Below are 9230 nucleotides of genomic sequence, written 5' to 3' on the forward strand. Positions count from 1 at the left end.
ACTTTGAGATTTTGCTACTATTTTTTGTTTGCAGTAGAAACTCGGGGTCAACACTGCTAGAATGTAACAAATACGGTTTTAGCTGTCATATATAGCAATTTTTGTGTGATAAAAGCTTTGGCTATGGACAGAAACGAGTCCGTTTTAGGTGGCAAATTTAGAGTGAACGCTGCCAAAAGTGAAAAAAAGAGAAAAAGCCTAACGGTTTTGAGATTTCTCTTTTTGCAACTGTTTTGACATGTGCAAGTTATCCACAGAGGGTGAATACAGCGAATAAAACTTTTTTGAGCGCTCTAGCGCCGTTAGTTTGTCAGAACAGAAGGTGGTCCATATTAGGAGCCGGTCCATATTAGGAGCCCTTCCCCTATATACGCCGTTTCACAATGTTTTTTAAAGGATCAAAAATAGTTTCCACCAGCATACAAAGGTGTAAGACTTTCATGAAATCATACGCTCGCTAGGTGTGACAGGTTGTGAAGTTGGCAACGCAGCCCGCGATGACGATGACGACTAGAATGATGATCAAAATGACGTCATCCGTGTCCAATGACGCCGCAGGCATGCGGTCAGGCGATGTACTTGCCGTTGTTGTCAGTGATGAAAAGTGTTTCGTTTGAGACGTTGTGGGTGAGAAGTATTTCAATGCAAGTTTTGTTGGAGAAGAGTTGTTCGCTGCAGGTGTTTTTCGAGAAGAGTATTTCATGGCAGGTTTTCTTGGAGAAGTGCTTTTCAACCCAGTTGTTGTTGAAGAAGAGATTTTCGCTGCTGGTGTATTTCGAGAAGAGTATTTCTCTGTAGGTGTTGTTCGTGAAGAAACCGTCATAGGAAGGACAAGGAAGAGCAGAGCAAGGATAGTTCCCAACATTTTCATTCCAAGAGTGGGAAGAACTATACCTCGAGAGTTTTCAATTCCTGTTTCTGCAAGTACAAATAATGTGCTATAAATGCAAAATATGATTTGACCGGACAAGTTCCAAACGGGCACAGAAAATGGTGCACAGGAACATCACTCTTACACACACACAATCATGGCTTTCAACAAAGCTGGCATACTTATCGAGTTTCAAGATTTGGCGGCATACGCCTACATCCTTTCTTTGGGGTCCTGATTTGGCTTTTTGGTCCGCTGGACCCAAAAAGCAACAATTAACTTAACTAACTAATTAACTAACTACATCCTTTCTCCATCAATTATAATGTTTATTATACTGTGTTTTACACAAAATCTATCATAACGGTCCTTTGAAATGTAGAGCTCACTAATATCACTCTCACACACGCTGTACCTTCCTTTGGACGAGTCAATCTCATCGGTCTGGGGCTCAATATGAGGATGTTTTGTAGATGTGCAAGAGTTCACATTCATAACGTGCTAGCTATTTATCAAACGTTTTTGGGCACTGACAGAAATGGCGTGTTTTATCCCTCTATAGTAACATACATAACAACGATAAACATTGAATCTTAGAACATGAATATGCCACATGCTCTTGATAATGCCACTACAATATTTGTTCGCAATGAATTGTGTTCCTCGTATAATTGGTGGTAGACGATTCACCGTTCGTACCAGCATTTAAACAAAAAAAAGATCCGCTTACCTGCAAATGTTCAGGTCAGTGTTTTACAATTCGTACTTTCTGGCTGCAGTGCTCCAACGATTATGATGGGTGTTTTTTTGGTTTTTTTACTATAATCTTGGCAGAAGAACCGACCATCATCATAACAAACGTCTATGTGTGATACTGTGTTACTCACAACAGCATGTATTTATAAGCTGTTTCCCTGTGAAACTCACGACTTCGCCAAAAACAAAAGATATCGCAATTACATTAGAACAGATACCGGATATATGTAATTGAAGAAACATAGTCTTGAGTCCGTTTGTTAAAATAAAAACTATTAACTATCATACACGGAAAATAGTGTTTGCATGCTGTACCAGTAGTTTGCATCCTACCATCGGCGATTGTCTTTTCACAAAATCTCTTCCTTACTGGTGTTTGCATTTCAAAATGTACTTTTAGGTTTTATCCTGTGTTTTTCCCAAACTCAGTTTCGTGTATATTTTTCCATCATATCTTGGCATAAACACCATTGTTGCAAACACGGAGACAGGCGCACGCAAGCAAGAATGTACGCACTCACGCACGCACGAACGAACGCCTACACGCACGCACGCACACACACACACATACACACACAGTGACACACACAGTGACACACACACACACACGCACACACACACACACACTCTCTCTCTCTCTCTCTCTCTCTCTCTCTCTCTCTCTCTCTCTCTCTCTCTCTCTATCTCTCTCTCGTGTGTGTGTGTGTGTGTGTGTGTGCGTGCGTGCGTGCGTGCGTGCGTGTGTGTGTGTGTGTGTGTTAGTGTTAGTGTGTGTGTGCGTATGTGTGTGTGTGTGTGTGTGTGTGTTAGTGTGTGTGTGTGTGTGTGTGTGCGTATGTGTGTGTGTGCGTACGTGTGTGTGTGTGCGTATGTGTGTGTGTGTGTATATGTGTGTGGGTGGGTGTGTATGTGTGTGTGGGTTCGTGCGTGCGTGTGTGTGTGTGTGTGTATGTGCATGTGTGTGTGGGCACATGCGTGCGTGCGTGTGTGTGTGTATGTGTGTGTGTGTGAGTGTGTGTGTGTGTGTGTGAGTGTTTGTGTGTGTGCGTGTGTGTGTGTGTGTTTGCAATTCAGTATTGTCCTTAACGCTTCATATTCTTCTCCTGTTAAATCCAGGGCAGGAGAAGACTTGTAGAAGCTGTGAGTGTATTTGTGTGGAGACAGAGACACGTGCAACACACACGTGTTGACAGGGAAAACGGGAGCGATACATCTAATTTTCCTCAATATTCGTCATCTTGTGCGATAAGGAAGGCTCAAATCCGTGCTAAAATAAACATGAATAACATCGCCATCGACACATTTCAACGGCTATGACCGTGTGGTGATGTTTTATTCATCATCTTTCGATCCTTGAAATGAGTTAATTGTGCTTACTATCGTTATATTTTTCTTTTGTTGTTGATGTTATTTTTTTTATTGTGCATTAAATGTGTATCTTAACACCGAGAGCTGATCAGTAATGCCTATTCATACCCTGATAAAAGTCCGAAAAACGTAAACACTACTACTAATAATAATACGAGAATGTATAACGCGCCCGTATCTCACCACAAGGCGACTCAAGGCGCACTCATACACATTCTTTCGCATTAACAACTCAAGCATACTCATATACACTTACGCATAAATTTCATGAAGATGACAAGGCAACAACACAAACAGAGACACGCCACTTAAAAGTAAGCATGAAAAGAAAAGAAAATGTCAAATAATAATTATGTACACTAATAGGAATAATGAGAACAAAGAAATCAATCAATCAATCAATGAGGCGTATATCGCGCATATTCCGTGGGTACAGTTCTAGGCGCTCTGCAGTGATGCCGTGTGAGATGAAATTTTATACGGCCAGTAGATTGCAGCCATTTCGGCGCATATTTACCTTTCACGGCCTATTATTCCAAGTCACACGGGTATAGGTAGACAATTATTAACTGTGCCTAAGCAATTTTGCCAGGAAAGACCCTTTTGTCAATCGTGGGATCTTTAACGTGCACACCCAATGTAGTGTACACGGGGGGAGGGTTCGGACACCGAAGAGAGTCTGCACACAAAGTTGACTCTGAAATAAATTTCCGCCGAACCTGGGATCGAACTCACGCTGACAGCGGCCAACTGAATACAAATCCAGCGCGCTACCAACTGAGCTATATCCCCGCCCAATGTGGGACAATAAGGAAAAACTTTATCTGCACGGTTGGTTTTCTTTGACTTGAGTACGTAAATCTTTCATCGTAAAGTCCATGTGACTCTCAACGAACTGAGACCACTCGAGATCTGTCATTCTCAAAGTTATTGAATCGGGTGGTTGGAAAATCGTACTTCCTCTTTGTGGTAGTGTGTGTGTGTGTGGAGACAAGGCTAATCATGTTTACCCGGCAGTCATAATGTTCCTCGCGACACACATTTCTTCGAGTCTTGTTTTGGTGCACGTATCTTGCTAAGTCCATTCTCGAAGTTACTGCAGAAGGAGTTGGCCATTTAACAAAGGTAATGTTTTCATGATGCCTTAGCAATTCAGGAACGTTTTTCTTTGAAGTTTTTTTGTTTTTTTTACAGTAAGTCAAGTTTGTACTTAATACTTAAACATAGACTGGGGAATCGAGACGAGGTTGGTGGTGTATGTGTGAATGTATGTGTGTCTGTATAGACCGATCCCCAAAAATCTACTCGACAGATCTTCATGAATCTTTACATACAAACTCTTCCAAATAATATCCAAAGATGATGTTTTGATTTTGTTGAAAGAGAAAAATTAGATGACGTCATATCAGGCTCTTTTTTTTTTAGCAAAAGTGGAGGCGGCTCTGTAACGCCCTCATATTTCAATCAAATTGATTGAAATTTGGGTCAAGCAGTTTTTGACTAAGTCCGGACTATGGGATTGAATTTCAGCTTGAAAGCTTTATAACTAATTTATAAGTTTGGTTATTAAAATCATCAACATTCTAATTAAAATTAAAAGTTCAATTAGAGATTGAAAAAAAGATTGCATTGTAGTCTTCATCATTTCCCGAATGCAAAGGTATATAGGTAGGTTATATCTGGATTAAAAACAAGCTTAGAAAAGTTCAAACGAATACAGAAAAACTGCGCCATACTGGCTGTCATTTCAAGCGATTGACAGCCGATTGCTCGCTGTTAGGCACGCTCTGCACGAACTAATAGAAAGATATCTTCATACAAAGAGTCATTGCTTTTATGCGGGGTATCGGCGAACTTTCTGTCTTGGTGAACAAAGTTAAGTGCGTTAAGTTTCATTAGAACTGTGAGTTCGACAAAATTGTGTGTGTGTGTGTGTGTGTGTGTGTGTGTGTGTGTGTGTGTGTGTGTGTGTGTGTGTGTGTGCCTTAATTACATTATTTGTTATATCACCCTTAGCGTCTGGTTTTCTGTGCACAGGGTGTGATTAGACCAGCAGAGAACGAAGAAGATGTCGTCCTTCTCAGCATTAACGAGAACCTTGTGCTGCCTTCTCGTGTGTTGTGAGCTGACTCTGTGCCAACACTGTGACAAGAACGCGCCAGGCAACTGTTCCTTTGATGGTATATCGCCTTGTAACTGGATGTACGAAGGCTGGGTCGTCAAGCATGACGATCACCTCACACCTTCTTCATACATTCAGCTCCTTCAGCAGTCAGGGAGCATTGAGAGTAGACAAATATGTTCAACGGACAGTGGCATGCACTGTTTGAAGTTTCAGTATTTCATTCGGAAGAAAGTGACCTACGGATCAACTTTTCTTTCCGTCCAACTTCAGTTACAATGCAGGTTCGTGAAGGTATGGGAAATACATGCAAACAGCAGCACTTACGATTGGGAGGAGGCTCATGTACCAATACATGCGACATCTGACTTCAAGATAATCATCGAGGGGAAGAGAAGTCAACTCCATATTTTCGACCTTTACATTTCCAATATCAGATACATCGAAACACCTTGCACGTTATCCCCACAGTCAGTGACCAGTCCCCTACATAAAGCAGCTCAGACATCAAATCATAATACATCCCCAGATTGCTTAATGCAATCTACAGCAAATCCGAAAGCAACGGAGACCTCAGTTACGACAGATAACATAGAACAAGGAACTTCATTGTCTCCAGACGCGCCCAACAGTAATGGTGGAACTAATCCACAAACACAATCAGGAAAGGTTCACGTATCCACCATTGTTGGAGCAACTGTTGCTGCTGTTGTGGTCATCGCTGCTGGCATCGTCATAGCAACCGTTCTCTGGAGAAAACACGCCGCAAAGAAACGCGACCAGACACACAAAGAAGAGCATAACTTCCATGGCAACACTTTAAAGGAGGATGTTTACGAGATTCGAGCAGAAGACCTGGGAAACTCACAAGTCGTGCAAGCAGACCTACCCCTAACTTGCGATGCTAACTACACTGACATGGATATCTTGCACAGGGAGTCTGAAGCACCTCAGATGCTGTCCGCCCCTGTGTACTGCAATGTCAGCAAGCAGAAGAAAGCCCTCCCCGCCGATCAGCCTCGCGGTAGACAGTCTCCTCATGGCCACGCCCAGGTGATTAATTACGAAAAATCGCACTTGCCCCGCATGGGAGGACCCTCAAAAGTCGCCGGTACTTCCAGAAATGTCGTGGCAGGCGAACGAGGTGCTTATGAGTCTCTGTCTTTTCCTGACACTGACTGTGACAGAGAATACACCCAGCTCACGCCTGTGACAGAGTATACACCCAGCTCACGCCTGTGACAGAGAATACACCCAGCTCATGCCTGTGACAGAGAATACACCCAGCTCACGCCTGTGACAGAGTATACACCCAGCTCACGCCTGTGACAGAGTATACACCCAGCTCACGCCTGACACTGACTGTGACAGAGTATACACCCAGCTCACGCCTGACACTGACTGTGACAGAGTATACACCCAGCTCACGCCTGTGACAGAGAATACACCCAGCTCACGCCTGTGACAGAGTATACACCCAGCTCACGCCTGTGACAGAGTATACACCCAGCTCACCCCTGTGACAGAGAATACACCCAGCTCACGCCTGTGACAGAGAATACACCCAGCTCACGCCTGTGACAGAGAATACACCCAGCTCACGCCTGTGACAGAGAATACACCCAGCTCACGCCTGTGACAGAGAATACACCCAGCTCACGCCTGTGACAGAGAATACACCCAGCTCACGCCTGTGACAGAGTATACACCCAGCTCACGCCTGTGACAGAGAATACACCCAGCTCACGCCTGTGACAGAGAATACACCCAGCTCACGCCTGTGACAGAGTATACACCCAGCTCACGCCTGTGACAGAGAATACACCCAGCTCACGCCTGTGACAGAGAATACACCCAGCTCACGCCTGTGACAGAGTATACACCCAGCTCACGCCTGTGACAGAGAATACACCCAGCTCACGCCTGACACTGACTGTGACAGAGAATACACCCAGCTCACGCCTGTGCGCCAGACACAATGGGAACCAGCCCCGAATTCAGAGAAACAAGATGGCGATTTTCGCGCAGTTGAATCAGAAACGTCCATCAGTGTAGAAAAAGAAAAGCAAGGGGCGTTGCAGAATACTTCTGCCATGTACTGTAACGTAACGACCAGAAGTCAGCAACAGTGAAGCAACGCGTCCAAGGAAGAAGTTCACCTCACTGTCCTGTCTTCTTGCGAGGAAAGTCATTCAGACATGGCTCTTCCAAGGACAACAAAGAAATAATGACATTGACAAATGACACATCTTTATTATATGATGGTGATGGAATAACCAGTGGTTTGATTTTGGACACTTACGTATTATATATACGTAAGTGCGGGTGTGTGTGGGGGGGAGGCTTGAGAGACAAATGGGTGGGAAGACGCACTCTAAAATGGCTAAAATATTATTGAATGCCGTGTTTGCGTCCAATATTTACTGACACCCATGATCTTGTTTTATACGTACTCAACTGTACTCGTTTACACGATTTTGTTTACTCTACGAATTAATCCCCCTTACATAACGGGCATCAGAGCAATTCAAGATACAAATCTGCATCCAGTCATGTTGAATTGTATTCCAGATACTTAGAGTACTTTTGTTTTGTTCAATAACTTTTGTCTTTGTTTTGTCGTATATCTTTGTGTTTTTTCGAAATGTCTACTGCCGTAAGGCTTTAATCATAACGCTTCATATTCTTCTCCTGTTAAATCATATGGAGGAAAAGACTGTAGAAGCTGTGAGTGTATCTGTGTGGAGACAGCGGCACGTGAAATACACGTGCGTTGACGAGAAAAACGGGAGCGATACATTTCATTTTCCTCAATGTTCGTAATCCTGTAAGATAAGGAAGAATCGAATTCCGCCCTAAAAAATAAAAATACAAATTGACATCGTCATCGACACTTTGCAATGGCTATGACCGTGCTGTGTTATTTTATTCATCATCTTTCGCTCCTTGAATGTGTACAGGCTTTACATTACACTTACTTCAAATAGTTTTGTTCAGACACACCTTATCTAATTTAGTTCCGTGTTTAATAAAAATTTCCTGTTTGCATACCCTTTACTTATTGTGACTGTTATCACCGAAACTATTCCAGCTCTTTCTGCAAGATGATTATATTCATTGTATACAAGTATAGCACGCTATTATATACATCGTCCTGCTTTTTAGTTGATCGTGTATGAACCCTTTTATTTTCTTCCTTCAAACTTAGTCCTCCACTTAACCATCCACCACCCTTCCCCCCCCCCCCCCCCACCACCCAACCCAAACCCGCATCCCCATTCCCACTCCCTTCTTTTCTTGAGAATGTTCAGCTACAATGACGGTCATTCTGGTCGTAGACACCCCCAGCGTCCAGCAATATGACTGACCGCTCAGTCTGACCTTTCTTCTGGCTTCGCTTCAGAAACCCCCATCTGTTAGTTCTTGATTACAGAGAGTACACTAACTAACCTTTTCAACGATGTGCATCCTTTGCTACAGTCCCTTCTGTACAGACTCAGTGATCAGTATATACTGATTCGTTCAGAGTTGTTATCCAAATATATGCCAAGGCTTTGATTGTATTTAAGATGTGAACTGATGGGAAATATTATTTCCAAATAAACATTTTGCTGGGAAGAGAAGTGTGTGTGTGTGTGTGTGTGTGTGTGTGTGTGTGTGTGTGTGTGTGTGTGTGTGTGTGTGTGTGTGTGTGTGCGTGTGCAGGGCCGGACCCAGGGGGGGGGGGGGGGGGGGTTCCAGGTGTTCCGGAACCCCACCCCTGGAAAAAGCATGTACCTTGCTTTGACTTTTACTAGTTTTAGCACCAAAACAATGCTGCTCTTAACCCTCAAAACAAGGCCCAGAATGCACCAGATTGCAGATTTTAACCGTTTTTCAAAAATTTTCCGGGGAAGCATGCCCCCGGACCCCCCTAGTTCGCAGCAGGCGCGCGCTTGTGGCTTCGCCACTTCGCTGATTTGCCCCCCCCCCCCAAAAAAAAAGGAGGAACCCCCCCTTACAACTCATTTGGTCCGGCCCTGCGTGTGTGTGTGTTTATGCGTGTGTGTGTGTGTGTGTGTGTGTGTGTGTGTGTGTGTGTGTACCCCCGTTTCCACAGGTTTGGTTGCCTAA

The sequence above is a fragment of the Littorina saxatilis genome, linkage group LG1, assembly GCF_037325665.1.
Source record: "Littorina saxatilis isolate snail1 linkage group LG1, US_GU_Lsax_2.0, whole genome shotgun sequence".
Taxonomy (NCBI): Eukaryota; Metazoa; Mollusca; class Gastropoda; order Littorinimorpha; family Littorinidae; genus Littorina; species Littorina saxatilis.